The sequence below is a fragment of the Taeniopygia guttata genome, chromosome 5 (genome assembly GCF_048771995.1).
Source record: "Taeniopygia guttata chromosome 5, bTaeGut7.mat, whole genome shotgun sequence".
Taxonomy (NCBI): domain Eukaryota; kingdom Metazoa; phylum Chordata; class Aves; order Passeriformes; family Estrildidae; genus Taeniopygia; species Taeniopygia guttata.
The window spans coordinates 31957669-31972617 of NC_133030.1; the positions used below are offsets into that span (position 1 = coordinate 31957669).

At 41.0% G+C, this 14949-nt stretch overlaps 1 protein-coding gene and 1 long non-coding RNA gene across 11 annotated transcripts in view; one reads left to right on the forward strand and one right to left on the reverse strand.

Moving 5' to 3' along the window:
* The window catches only part of LOC115495520 (uncharacterized), a 48525-nt gene extending 44221 nt beyond the window's left edge, over positions 1-4304 (forward strand). For 2 of the 3 annotated variants that reach the window (XR_012056350.1, XR_012056349.1), the window contains one exon: positions 1532-4304. This is a non-coding gene — a long non-coding RNA (uncharacterized lncRNA). The remainder of the gene's footprint in view (positions 1-1531) is intronic. The other variant, XR_003960760.4, reaches the window with a different exon arrangement.
* The window catches only part of RAD51B (RAD51 paralog B), a 424230-nt gene that overhangs the window by 75233 nt on the left and 334048 nt on the right, over positions 1-14949 (reverse strand). The window lies entirely within an intron of this gene.

Consider the following 14949-nt stretch of genomic DNA (forward strand, 5'->3'; position numbering starts at 1 on the left):
GCTATGATACTATACCAGCAACAGCTAAAAAACCCAACAAACCAGCCCAAGATGAAAATAATACTGCATATGGGATGCACTGAGTTGTCAGTAGTATAGTGTTTTGTTCCTAGCAGGAACAGGTAGAGCAGACATTAGAACTACTCACTGACACATCCTGAGGGATTCTCTGGTAGAGCAAAAAGTTTTCTAAATATATGACAGACTGTGTGCCTCTACGAGCTGATTCAGAGGCAAGGGCCAAATGAGGCTTAGCTGAAACTACATGGATTTTAGGCAGCTCCCCTAAAATTAATGTGTCCCTACGACGAATGCAGTTTTTCTTTCACTACCAGGAGCCCTCATCTAAGTCATTCCAAGCTAATAATGTACTTCACTTACTGTGTGTTTTGAATTTTTGAGAAGATGAAAAGAGATACCATGCAACCATCTTAAGTAGTTCTCTTTTGTAACTGCAGTCAGTTCTTCAAATGCTGGTGTGCCAACTAAAATAGCACAATCTTTCCTTCCCTCTTCTTGTTTCCAGTGACAGAAGAGCAAATTGTAAACCAGGTCTACTCCAGACTGTGTATCAGTAGGTGTCAGCTATCTGAAAAGGCATGCTCTTCCCTTCCTGTCAGTGTTTCCCTGGTTTCTACTCATATTGGTTTTGGAATAGAAGAGTGAAATCACTCCAGTATTTTTCATCAGGTTCAAATCTACTTAAAAATAGATACAAAAGGAAAAAAATTATATATTCTTTGTTGATTTATCTATGAGTACTGGAAAGCAGTTGTATCACTGATGTTTTGAAGGATCAGACACCTTCATGGTCAAACAGCACCATCCAACATATGGCAGTAGATGAAGGCTGGTTTTGGCCTCTCATATTCCCTCTGAATCCTTCTAAATCACCCCTGCCAACAATACAATCCTTGAAGATCATTAACAATACTCAGAAGAGCAAATTCTCACATATGTAATAGGTTAGGTTGCACCAAAGAGGTATGAAAAATTCCCTGGGGAAAGACACCTGCAGATTCTGTTCCTTGACCATCAGCTCTGTTGCCCCTACACAGGATTGATGTTTGATTCAGCACTGCATTAGCAGCACATATGCAAAGTATGTCTCAGGAATAAAACATCACCTCTTCTGAAAAAGATCAGTCTTATAGTTTCATTTTTCAGATGATGTTTCCTTCCAATTTTGATCAAATGGAAATTACTCCTGGTTAAAATAAGAAACAATTGAATACATTCCCTAACTCATTCTCTTCATGAAAATACATACCTTTGAGCACAAAACATTTTAACACAGATTGTTGTTGGAAGCATTTTTCTGTAAGGGGCCCACAAACATTAAAAACACATAAAAATACTGTATTAATCAGCTGAAGTCCCCTTAGCAGGGTCTGGAGCACACTGTATGTAATTCACAAGTCATTGGTAGAACTCTTATTTTTTCTGACTGCAGTATATATTTCAGGTAAATGTAAACACAATCAATGTAAAACTTACATCTAAATTTCTCTCTGATTTCTCAAACAAACAGAGACGGGACTTCCCAAGGGAATATATACATATGGACTTCCCCACAAGCATGAAAATATACTTAGAAGTTCTCTAAAGAGAAATAAAAAGGAAGAAGCAGATGAGGAATTTCTAGTCTACGTCAGGTAAAATGTTTGCATGCTACAGAAGGAAAAGGTATGCTATTGATCCCAGTATAGTAGCTTTCCTCACATCCTTCAAGGCTCATCTGCTCAGTGTATCAGTCACTCCTGTTATCCTTGGAGATACAGGAGCTGACTTGCCAACAAAGTGGAGAAAAGCCACTTGAAACCTTTTTCTTCCTCAGTGCAGTACAGTCATACTGTCAAAGAAAACAGTCTTCCAACAGTACATCTCCCACGCATATATTTTACACTGGAAAGAAGCGAAGGATCTTTTCACTTTAAATAGCGCAGTGAAATTTATCTTTTGCAGGCTCTTTTGTTGGGATGTATTTTGTTGGAGCACTGAGGTGTTATTTAATTACATGTACATATTAGAAATTTTTAATTAATTTGCTCTTCTTCCAATCCACAGCTCATTTTCAACCAGTTCATCAAAGATCTGCTTTTGGTATTTGGAGAAAACACAAAAGAGAGCCTGTGAGCTGTGCTCACATTATGCAATGATTGACTTAAGTGGGAACTCATGGGACTGAAGGATTTGGCTCAAATATGCAGTAGCTCACAGGAAAGTCCAAGATGTTAGGTGCCAGAAGATTTGGCATATAAGATGTTTAGTTACTAAAGCATCTGCCACTGCAGAAGGTAAAATATAAAAGCAAAGAGGGAGGTTCTAGTTTGAAAGAAGCAGATGACACTGCATGATCAGTACAATACTAGACAGATACAACTGGATTTCATCAGGATTGCATCTTCCTATGAATGGCAAGAAGAAGCTGTTTACAGACACAGCCAAATCACAGAGGGAAACAAAACCCATATGATATTCAATGTGACTGAGAGGAAATGAGACCTGTACTCTTGCTGTGGGAAAGCAGAGTCCTCCCTAGGAGTAAAAAGAGAACTTCTACATGTAGTGATAACCCCTTGCTCAGCTCAAATCACCTTCAGTCAAGAATCCCTCTTGACCTTCCTGGTTGCTCTGGCTCTGCATTCACTGCTGAACTCCTTACTCTTGAGTTAAGGCCCAAATGTATTTTGTGAGTGAGCACATATATTTAATCTCTCCCAAATGTTCAATCTCAAAGTAATGGCATAATACCTGGCTCGTTCTTTCAGCTCCACCAAACAATAACTGCCAGGAAAACAGCTTAATTCAGCCATTCCTAACAAAATACAGTTAAGTCCTTAACACACAGTCTTCTTTTTAGTCGGGCTGCTGCTTTTTTGGTGCAGTTCTTTGTAGATTCCCATGGTTAATGCCAGTTGAATTCCTCCTCCAGACAGCAACCTGCTTCTTGTAGAAACAAATACATTTACATTTGGAGAATTTTACAGCTGGAGCATTTCCTAAGTCCTTCACTTCTGGCATTACCTTTTCTCCTAACAGCCTGCACAGGCACCACCTGAAGGCAAGATACTGGTATTAGCATTGTCTCTCAAAACTTCGACTTTCTGTGATCTCTTCCCATGAATGTGAAAGTTGGAAGAGCCAAATAACTCTTTCTCTGTGCTAAAATGGTGGAACTTTCCATACAAGCACAAGTAAAATGGACTTACAAACCAAACGACAGTAAAAGACAGAGTTTGTACCTCCCTGTCAGATGTTCTAGAGCACCACTATGGTAACAGCTCAGTGGGCACTATGTACATGCAAGGGCTTTGAAGCAGGGGATGAGGAGAAGCAGTTAGTGACATGTAGAGATGTGGAAAGAGGGAGGAAAAGGTCTGAAAAATCCTGAAAAAAAAAATTCTAGTGCACAAAGGAAAAGATTTCTCTAGTGCCAATCCCTCTTGGACTTTGGCTCATTCAGCAGTGGTGAACTGACCAAGACCTAGTGGATGGCTGCACGCTGTCCAAGGACTATCTCTGCAGTGTGACACCAAAGACGCCATGGCAAGGAAAGGAAGCAGGAACCTCTTGGAAGTATCATAAAAGGCTAACTGATTCCCTTTCATATACAGAGTTTCCACCAGACTCTGGGAGAACATTTAAAAAGCCCCATGGTATTTTCTTCTTCTTTAAAAGGGACCAGTACACTGTTCATAGTCCCTGCTAAAAGTGAGACACTCACTGTCTGGTTACTCTCTGTCCAATGGAACAGGATCTTTTTTGTGAACTTTCCTGGGGCACTGTATGTGACAGGAGATAGTATACAACATGACAGACAACAGTTCTGAATAAGCCAACAGTTACTGAATAAGACCATACAACATGTGGATTCAATTTCTGACTCTGGTACAGACTCCTATAAGAGAAGACTTCACCAAGAGACTCCTTCAACACTTTCATTATATCTCTTCTGAGTAAGACGACAATAACACCCTCTCACCATATATTAATACTTTACCATAGAGATATTCATTCCTATTTGTACTCAATCCTGTACTTGGGAAGTAAACATGGCAAAGAGAAGAATGTCTGCACCTGCACAGCCTAAGCAAACATCATCAGTTCCCTGAAGAATTCTGATATGCAATCCATTACACAATTATACAATTGATCTAGTGGCAAATACAGCCTTGCAAGGCTTCTGCAGTGTTGTAAACCTTACTTTCAATGATCTTAGTTTTGTAGATTTTAATTGATTAAGCAAAAGTGTTACAATGTACTTTCAAGTGGCCCTTAATAAACAGATTTTGCTTTAGAAAGGGTATCTTACTGAGTCTACAGTCGAATATTTGCATGTGAATTAAGACATTTTAATTAAAACAGATTTGTTTATTTTAGAACACACTAGAGCCATCCACTGCACAGCTGAGTTTCCAGCACACCCGTACTGGATGCCAAGCTAGAACATCACCTTTCTAACTAAAACATAAGTAAAAGTCTTAGGAAAAAGCATCCTTAACAAGCATGAAGAGATGAGGCCCAGGCTTAACACATCATCTAATGTAAGAGACTGAGATGTGTGCTGCTCTGTTAACATCCTTCCAGGGAAGTGCTTTAATTCCAGATCAAGAAGGAACATTATCATCTCTTGAGTCATCAACATCACTTCCTGCCTTTCTGTGTGCATGTTCATAGGAAATCTTTAATCTAATTTTTTTCAAAGCCAAATCCCACTTGGCTAGCAAGCTTAGGCTAGATCCAGCCAAAAACAGTATAGGCACAACAAGTTTCAACAAAAATTATTTGTTGCAAGAACACTCTTTGATTCATTTGCTCTTCCTTGGCTGAATCTCGACTACACCCATCCTGATGCACATTTGTAGACTGCCGTTGCCATGTCAGAGGATCCAAGTTCAATTTCTGCATACCCTCGTGATTTCTTCTGGCTTTGAACACTATCCAGGTGGCTGCACAAGGGGCTACAGAAATTACAGGGAGATGGCAGAGTTGGTGAGAGTACTTGCCTGAGAAGCAAAGAAAGGGGAGATACCCACATTCTACCAGCCCATCCCCATCCAATCTGCCCACAATATGCTGTTGTAAAGAGTTTGCAGTGAAGCTAGGGATTTGGCACTAACATGGTGTGGAATAGTCATCAGATATTTAAAACAGAACTGAGAGAACAAAGAAGGCTTTTGTAATGCAAGGCAGCACTGAAAACCCTGAACCTCTGCCAGCCGGCTTGCATGGAGTGTTTGCTAATGTACACAGTGGAGTGCATTCCTCGCATTTGATTACATTACAGTTTTATATACCAGGTATATGCAGAGGGTTTTTCTTAACTCTTTAAGTCCTCCCTCATTTATAAATCTTAAAGGGACTCACAGTGGTTTCAACTTCTGCTGTCTTGTACATGCATGCAACTTCAGTCATGAAAGGCTGAATATGTGCTGTGGGCAACTGCTTGTCAGTGTGTAAGTACAATTATTTCTGCTGCTATAAACAGCAGAAGTTATTAAGCATGAAAGAATTAGAAAACTCATTCTTGCCTTACTCATCCTATAGTCTTCTGCATCTCCCTTGATTTAAGCAGTGAATATAAAGAGGCTTGTTTAAAGGACCATATTGTAAAATGGAGGATACAGAGACTGCTATTAAAGCTCCCTCTTGTTAGACCAGGGAGAAGGAAGCCAGGAACCCCTGGCTGGCCAACGCCACATCCTACCATATACTGTATTACAGAATGTCTACCATAAAACGAGGATCTCTGTATGTGCTCTTCTTGGTGAAGTTCTTGGAGAGCTATGGCTAAAATGTGTTGCCTGTAACTAAGCAATGTTCTGTGCATTCAGGCAAAGAATCTCTCATTTGTGTAATGTGAGGAATACAGATAAAGGACCAAGGCCTAAACTGCAGGGCTTGGATGCTTAGTGCCAAGTGGTTGAGAAGGGCAAAGTATTCTTACTTTTCTGTTCTGCTAATGCACAGTGAATTTTTTAGACATAATTTTAATAATACACAATTGTATTTTCAGAAGATCTGCTGTGGTGTCTTTTATAAACTTATATATAGTTTATGAATAGTTCTACTATTAAGTTATAAAGTTAGAAGGTTAACATCTGTTAATTAAAAGAGAGGCACTGAAAGAGATATTTGTGGTTAAACTCTCCAGCACCCATACTGTTGCCTGTAGTTTAATGTTAGTAGCTCATAAACCAACATCTAATTAAGCCCACATTTAACTGGAAATTATTTTTTCTGCTTAGTCACCCAGGGAAACAATCAAGAAACGAAAGTTAAAGCATCTTGACCAACATTTGGGTGTCAGGTTTATTACTCATTAAATTTCTACTTCCATACTCTAACTACTTAAAAGAGCAGCATTTGCCTTGTAGGTGGAGAGGAAGTGCTTGGTGTCTGGAATTAGATGGTCAGAGAGAAAGGAAGGTAAAAGAAGGTGAAGGTTATTGCAATGGTGGGGAAAGTGTACACAATGACAGATAAGGCTGGGGCAAGATGAGGGAGAATTAGGCCAGAATAAAGGCAAACTAAGCCACTGACCTAAATCTCCTTAAGTCATTTAACGATTCTTAGCATAGTGGGAATGTTTCCAAAATAGATCCCAAAACAGATGGGTGTAAATAAAGGACTTAGGAGAGCAGCGATGGGAGTACCACATTTTGTACACGTGAGCAGGCAGACTCTTGCTGGAATATTTGTATGTGCTTGAATTTGTAAAGAAAAGGGAGAATAATTACCCTAATCAAAAACTGCATTATTATATACCACAAGCACATAGACAGGCAAGATACCCTGTTTCCAAACTATAGGTATTTTCACTAAAGAATGACAGTAAAATTGCCATACTGGCAGAACTAACTTACAAAAGAAAAGCACTTTTTGAAGTTTCCACTTAAACACTGATAAGTCTTTAAAACTATTATTAGCTGTGAGATCCTTCTTTGGACAGCAGTAGAAAATGTGACAATTTTAGGGGTAAAAGGGAACTGGAAGCATCACAGAGGGATGCTTTCTTATGGGAAAATCGATGTTTCATAAAGTGTACTGCGGATGATACATTCAGACAAATAGCTGCATCCTATTTCTGAAACAGGACTATTTCTGTGTTATTCATAATTACTTTTTCCTACTGTTAGATTGTGCAACTTGGAAATAATGTGACACTTCTGAAAGAAATATTTTTTAATATGGAAATTTATTTTTTACTATGAAGAAAGGGGTGGAAGGCACTCAGATAATAGCATTTCTCAGTAATCTTTAGCTGTAATGATGACAAAATGCTGCTGCCTCTCTTTAACACTCGGCTGCACGTGAATGTAAAAGACCAAGACTCATCTCACATTCCTTCTGCTCCCAAAGGGTCACAATACACTAACACATTTCTGCAACCACAGAGGCCCACATAGCTCAGTTATCTTTTCTTTACCATAAGACATGTATACATGTGTGCGAGACGACACTCTTGGATGCCAGGAGAGCATTTTTGACACCTAGCTACATACTGCCTTCACTTTACAACACAGAGCACCATATCCCAGACATCTGAATTCCTCAGCTCAGGAAAAAAAGAGTCAAAGAAAAACCCTGCTGCTTAGTCAAACACAGAAAAACAGAGGTGATGCTGCCAGAAGAAGTGAAATTTAGCCACACCAGCAATTATCATCCTGTGTTCCAAGAACAGACCTTTGTCACAGTGGCATAGAGCATCAAGATCTCCTGATGTAGGATATGGAAACAACCATAAGGGTCAAAAAAGCTGGTCTACACAGTGACTTAAGGAATGTGGCCCCATTCTAGTCTAGGCTAGACACGTACAATGCTGAGGACTGGAATCACAGTGTGATGTGCACTTTTATAGCCTCAGGCTTTACTTTCAGTAGGTACTGCATTTGGGATGATTTGAAGAGTTTTGATTTCACTTGCTATGCAGCATCTTGGTTAGCTAATAACAAGCCACCTCTCTTGGCACAAGTGAACTGTTCAGTTTAAGGCCTTCACATTTTTTCAGGAGATAATTATAAGAAATTTGACATGTAAAAGGGATGAATCTTCAAAACTTCCTCAGGAGAAGAGCTAACAGTGGCCATAAATTTCAGTAGCTTCAAGAAACTCCTTTGCAACCCTCTACACTGCTTTTTAAACAATAATAATGTGGAAAACATGGAACTGTACTGTTATCTCAAAGGAGAAACCAGAAATTTGAATGAAAGATCAAGCTGATTATTAAAACAGTATGCTTTATATTGAGTCCAGAAAGAGAGACAGAACAGAGAAAAATGACCCTTGTGTAACATAATGTTACTTTATCTAAAGTTCACAGAGTATTAATAAGGGAATATAATAATTTCTCAAACATATTCTACAGTTAAATATTAAACCTCCAGACCCATCCTGTGCATGGCTGCAATTAACATATACAGCCCTCCTATAGAACAGCCTTGCTCTAACATCACATGTGGCTTACACAACACGGAATCCTGCCAAAACATCCCTGGTTATGCATCAATAAAGTCATGAATGCACAGCTCTGGGAATGGTGTTGGTTATGTTCTACATGAGAATCAGTAGAGGGAACAAATAACACTGTGGCTTTTTCAGTTCTACGAAATAATGAAAATGGCATCTTTCTTTCCTCCTCTCAGTGGAGTAATGGAACAGTAGATAAACTGTGGAAGACCACAGCTAAATATTTAGAACCCACAAGGAAAAAGTCCTTTGAAAAAATCAAGCTATTTCACTCACAGACTGGGAAGAAAAGAGAGACAGAAGGTTTGTTATTGTTATTTCTATTTTTAAATACATATGAGATGCTCAGATACTATTTTGATAGGGGCTACGTAAGCACCAAAAGAAAGAAGGATAGGATTTTTTTCCATGATGTTCTTATATCTTTGAAGTGTTGATCCAAACTTCAACCTTTAGCAGCACCTTTTCCAATCAAGACATCTGGAAATGTCTCAAAACCATTTCAAAAATCAGTGGAAATACTGCAATATAAAACATGACCTTCAGGCTGTCTGGAGCTATGATGGGTATTTGGAATTTCCAGGGGTTTCCTCCAAAATGATGATGTTTAGTATCTGCTCCTTGCCACCATCACACAGTTGATGTTTTTCATTTAAAGAATGCTCAAAGGCTGACAAGAAAAGTTACTTAGAAATTTTGAAGCATGTTTGAGTTGATTAGGTAATTATATTTTTTAATCTTCTGTACCTCATTTTTCCCACCTTGAGAAGATTCTACTATTAAAAGACATTTACTTATCTAAGAGGATGATTAAGAAGCTAATGACTATTTAAAAAATATTTATAGAGAAGGCTAAAGAAAAGCATGAAAAAATTGTGATTTGAAACAAAAAATAAAAAGGACAATGAGAAACATACAGGGAAGTAATTGAAGGTTATCTCTACATAACAGGGCAGAAACTAGCAACATAGTATAGACACAAATCCTGGATCCTATTCTTCATTATGCTTTGAAGTAAAACCCCCACAGGTGAAGTCTATAGTGAGAATGAGTACTTTCGTGTCATGTTGATTTCATAACGATCAAACCTATTTCTTAGACTTCCCAGGAGTTAACATGACAATCTAAATCACAAAAAAAAAAAAAAGGTATTTAAAAAACCCTGAGAAAGAAGCAAAGATAATCAAGCCAGACATAAATGAAGATAAATCCCCTCAGTTCACTGCCTGTGAGGACTAGACAGGTTGTCTTCATGCCTCAATGGCAAGTCTATTAACCAGTGAGCATATACTCAGGTTTGCAGCTGAAAAATCAGGTAATCTTTCATAAACATCAATTCATTTACATTTCACAGTCCACCAATAAGATTTAACCAGTATATTCTCCAGAAAAACTTTCATTCCTGACTACCTCCAGTCACACCTCACTACAAATGCCTCAGTGGTGAGGCAAGACACCTTGAATTGAAGTCTTCATCTGTTTTGGATCCCACCTACTGTCTAGAACATAAGTTAAATTTCTGTAAAATATGAGGAAGAGGAATTAAAAAAAAAAACAAACCAACAAACCCAGGACATTTTTAACGTATTTGCTTCTGCATCTGAAAGCAGCTTTGCTCAGAAATGGAATTTGAGACAGTCCCACTACTTTGCATTTAAGTATCTTTCACTGCGAGGTCTTTTTTAATTACTTACCTAACTGAGCTTTTAAACAACACTTGGGATAGTATCACTGATCTTATTTCATGCCCAGATATGTTCAGACAGAATGTACAATGAGTTAGCTGATTTTTTGGGGTTTGTATAAAAAACCACAGAGCTATGCTGGGATGAGGCTCCAGGAGCCCTGCCTCCCACCCTGGCACCACTGTGTGCACCACTAGCCAGCCACCATTCAGGGCTCCAGCTCTAGCTTAGCTTGTCTGGCCCAGTAATAATGAAAGGAAGACAGGATTTTTCACTAGGAATTTGGAGTATTTTCTCATTATAACCAACCAGCATGACCAGAAAAAAGACTCCTGATGCAATCTGTGGGCCTAGTTCTCACTCCCCCGCTGGCAGGGTCTGAAAGACTGCTGGGGCCACAAGCCCACTCCTCTGGGAGAGGGGAGAGAGAATGGGCTAAAACCAGATCCTGTCTGTCAGGTCTTGTATCCTGCCTTCAGCACTGCCCAGAGCTTCACGGTTCAGGGCAAAGCAAACAAACAAACAAAAAATCCCCCCTGCTTCCCCCTTCCAGCACCCGCGGCCTGTGGTGCAGTAACCAAGGAAGCGGCTCGTCCCAGCGCTGGCAGCCAGCCTTTCAAGAGATGAGGACTGGGCAAGGATAAATTCCAGCTAAAATCCCAGTCTTGTTCTTCAGACCAAAACTAGAAAATAGGACAGGATGGGCAGAATTTGGTATCGTAAGGGCCTTCATGGCTGGAAACAAGGGCAGCTGAGCATGCTGTGGGAAATAGTGGCCTGGGGGAGGTCATTGCACAGAGGGATAACTGTGCTTCTCCAAAGGCACTTCAGCTGTGTGCCCAGGGTGCTGATTTCTGCCCACCACAAAAGCAAGTCATCAGAGGGGGATTTTCTTCTTTCCTCTCTCACAGTCACCCTCAACACCACAGCAGCAGCTGAGGGGCCTTCTCCTGGAGAAGGCACAGCAGGAGAAATCCCTCAGGTCGAGAGGCAAGGGCACACGCCGGAGGGCAGGGCAGGCACGATGCAGAGCTGCCAAAGCAGGCAGAAGGTCTGTTTCTGGGGCCAAGCCTGGCTGCCAGAAACTTAAGATGCACTTTGGGACACCCAGGGACAAGGCCTGTGGTAACCTGCAGTAACAGACAGCTGATGGTGTCTGTCCTGGGAGCGGGAGCAGGAACAGGGGGAGGAAAGGGCTCCATGCTTTGTCCTTATTGGGGGTGACTGTGTGCTGTTCTGTTTGCAACAGAGCAGCCTCAATGTGCTCATGGTTTCTTGTGCAGTGAGAATGTGTGCCCAGAGAGGGAGAGAGAGGAGGTGACAGCTGATGCAGTGCAAGGGAGGTGAGAACGCTGTCAAGGTTTTACTCACTGCTAAGTGTGGGTGCACCTTTTCCAATACAGATGAAAGAAACAATATGCCACAACACAAATTTGCACCAGGCCATTGGAAGTCCTCAGCTATGTGCTCTGATGCTGTTGAGGCAGGATGGGAATGAAATGACTCCACTTCAGAAGGCGAGAGACTAGAACTCAGATTTATTTCAAAATACATTGCTCATTTATACAGAGCTCCATGCAGACCAACTCTATTGGTCCTGATGTGAAAACACCGCATGCTATTGGTGTGCAGTGAATGACGCACAGTAGCAAAACCTAACCATAAACAATGTGAACAACAAGAGAGATAAAGAACCTTATTTACATTCTTCTCCACAGTTTCTCAGGCTTCTGCCTGGTTAGAAACTTTCCGTTTTCTCTGACTGAATCTGAGACCTACAGTACTCTGCTATGGACTTCCTTGGGTTAACACCTGTTTCACACACAGTCACAAGTCAGAGTGAATCTTTTGTGGTTGATGGTGTCACAGCCCTGTACAATAGTAACCAGACCCACTGTGTGACTCCAGGTCTCAAGTCTTGCTGTTCCTGTACAGGGATAAATATCACCATGCTTGTCCTCTCAGGCTGAAGGTGCACTTCTGCCACTCCTTGAGGATTATTGTAACCCTGAGAAGGTGCTGGGGGAACTAGTAGGGTCCAAGTGGTTTGTACCACCCCATACACAAGCCAAAGCCTCAGACAGGAATCATCTATATAATGCTTTCAGCTCCAGTCCAACATGTGGAACTTTCTCCTCTCTGTCACCAGATTTTCACTTTCCTTTTCACTAAAACACAAATAACTGGAATTTAATTTTCCCTCATGGTATTTTGTGATTACATGAGGTTGTGCAGGATCAGCATGTAGTAGATCCATTCTCCCTCTCCCCTGCCACCAATTCCTTCCATCAGGCCCATTCTTTGGCCTTGTCATCACCCTGTCATACAATCTGCTTCTCACAATCTTGGGAAACTTTGGTCACAGTGAGACTTGAGGCCTTCCTAACAGATTCTACACAAGCCCATCATTGCTAGTAACTGAGCACCAGACAGTGCAGGCAGGCAGCATTTTTGCTGAAAGCCATGTGGGATCCGCCCAGTAAGAGAAGCTGGGCAGACAATAACCCAAACTTCTTGTACCAGATCATGCCAGCAGTCTGTTTCCTGCAAAAGTCAATTCATTCAGAAGAAAACAAAATAAGTTAGTGTACCTAGCCAATTGCAAAGCAGAGTGGGCAGAAATATTCCTCTCTTTCCTTCCCTGACAGGGCAGCCAAAGAAACATTGTTATGTTGAGAATTTTTCTGCCTCCTTTTACCCCTCATATGATTTCATTTATCTCACCATGGTTTCTAGTTAGTAGCAGAAATAAGAATTTAATTTAAATATGTTTGAATCTGGAACCAAACTTTCTTAGAAAACAGAAATGTTTTGGTTTGTGTGTGTTTTGATTTAAACTATTATTTCGCTGCATTAATCAAATTAGAAATCTGAATGCGTCTGACACTCCCAAAAGTTAAAGCTCTGAATCTGTTGCTTCATCTTTAGCAGAAAGAAAAACAGAAACAAAATGAAAATAAGGATATGGGAATTAAAAAGGAAATTGACAAAACACTTTTCTGAGGGCAACTACTACTAAATTTCACAAAAATATGCTACCTGCAGATTTGGAATATCACCTTTTCACTTCAGATACTACAGGTCCTGGTTATCAGAGTGCTAATATTCAGGGTGCAAAGCTGGGACCTAATAACTTCATTCCAAATACTCCCAAGCACACTGGGATTTTTCCCTATAATTTTTATCATCCAAAGAGAGAGAAATTATCCTTCTTCCTGAAATTAACTCTTTACCTCTGGTAAGGAAGGCCAAAGAAGCAAGTTAGCTGTTGAGGATTCAGAGGCTGCACAGACTGAAAAGAAAAAACATGAAACACTGTCTTTTCCCCCAAATGGGCACAGACACTGCTTTTTTTGGGCATGGGTGACTTAGAATTTGAAGCTATTTGCTGGCACATATTTAATCACCGTGCTTTTTACTAACTTCTCTGCATGATGAGTTTTTTTGTTGAAATGAGGTCACTACGTTTTACCTTTTCCTCCCATGCTGGGACTGTTTGCTGTGTCAATTTGCGTAGCTTAGAAAAATATATGCACATCCTCTGAGCTGCATCCTGGCACCACAAAGCAAAGCCAGTTTGGCTTCCTCCACTTGGCAGTAGTGGAAGCTGGGAGCCTTTGGGTGCACAGACTGCCCTCCACTGTGCATGCACCTCTCCCAGGTCACAGGGGACATTGGGCAACTCTGGCCTTGAAGTATAAGATAATGATGTGTCTTGCCAGGACCGACCTCTCAGAAGCCATCCCACACTGGGGAGTAAGAGGGAGCCTGGCTTGTCTCTCCTGTGCAATTTCAGGGAGAGGCTCTGGCCCTCTGCCTCTTATCAGCACCACATGACAAACCCGCTGCTCTTGTCATTTCTGTCATTCCTGCCACCCTCCATGAAGGAGTTTTGCATGTGTGCTTAAAGCTGCACTTATGGACCTCCTCTATCTTTCCAGTTCTCCTCATCCTCTGCACAAATAACTCTCTCTACTCTTTCAACAGCAGTTCAAGTAAAACTAAGAATTTCAAGAGAGGGTGGACACCGTTGATATGCACCCAGCCCAAAACATATCTGCCAAACTCTAGAGCCATGAGCCAGCTGGCCTGGGCAGGGTGGAGAGGGAAGGAGTCCTGTGCCAGTACACTGCCCAAATTTGATTCAGGAGAAAAAAGCCTTTAATGTGATAACACACACAGGGCACCACTTCCCAGTTCTACACAACCAATATCCATGGACAGCTTTGATCAGTACACTGTCTGGAATGTGTAAGGTTCAGTATATAGTGACTTCAGTCACTCAGCCACCCAAGTCAGCCCTGGAAGAAAAGGAGCAAACAAATACAGCCATTCGCTCCTTTCTCCAGTTTGGATGTGCAAAAATTTATAGCCTTCCCCAAAGATGGGCTGCTCTCTTGTTCCTGACGTTTGCTGTAAACTCCAGCATTGTCCTTACCTCCATTACAGCCTTCTGAGTCGGGTCTATTGCCCTATGAGCCTGGCACTGGCTAAGGACACACCAGACAGCACCCTGTTTACATGCAGGCTCTGTTTACATGAGGGAGACCCAACAACTCATCAACCTCCTTAAAAGCCATTAGAAGATATGGGAAGCAAGCAGAACAATGTTTGTTCTGACCCCTAACCACTCTGGCTCCACAACAGCAACATGGAGAAGACATCTGACAAAAAAGTGGACTTCAGTAAAGTAACTCTTGTTCTTGCCAAACACTAATCTCAGTCCATTTGGAAGGCTCTCCCATAGTCATACCCAGACAAGTAAGGTGTTCCACAGCTGAGCACTCACTGT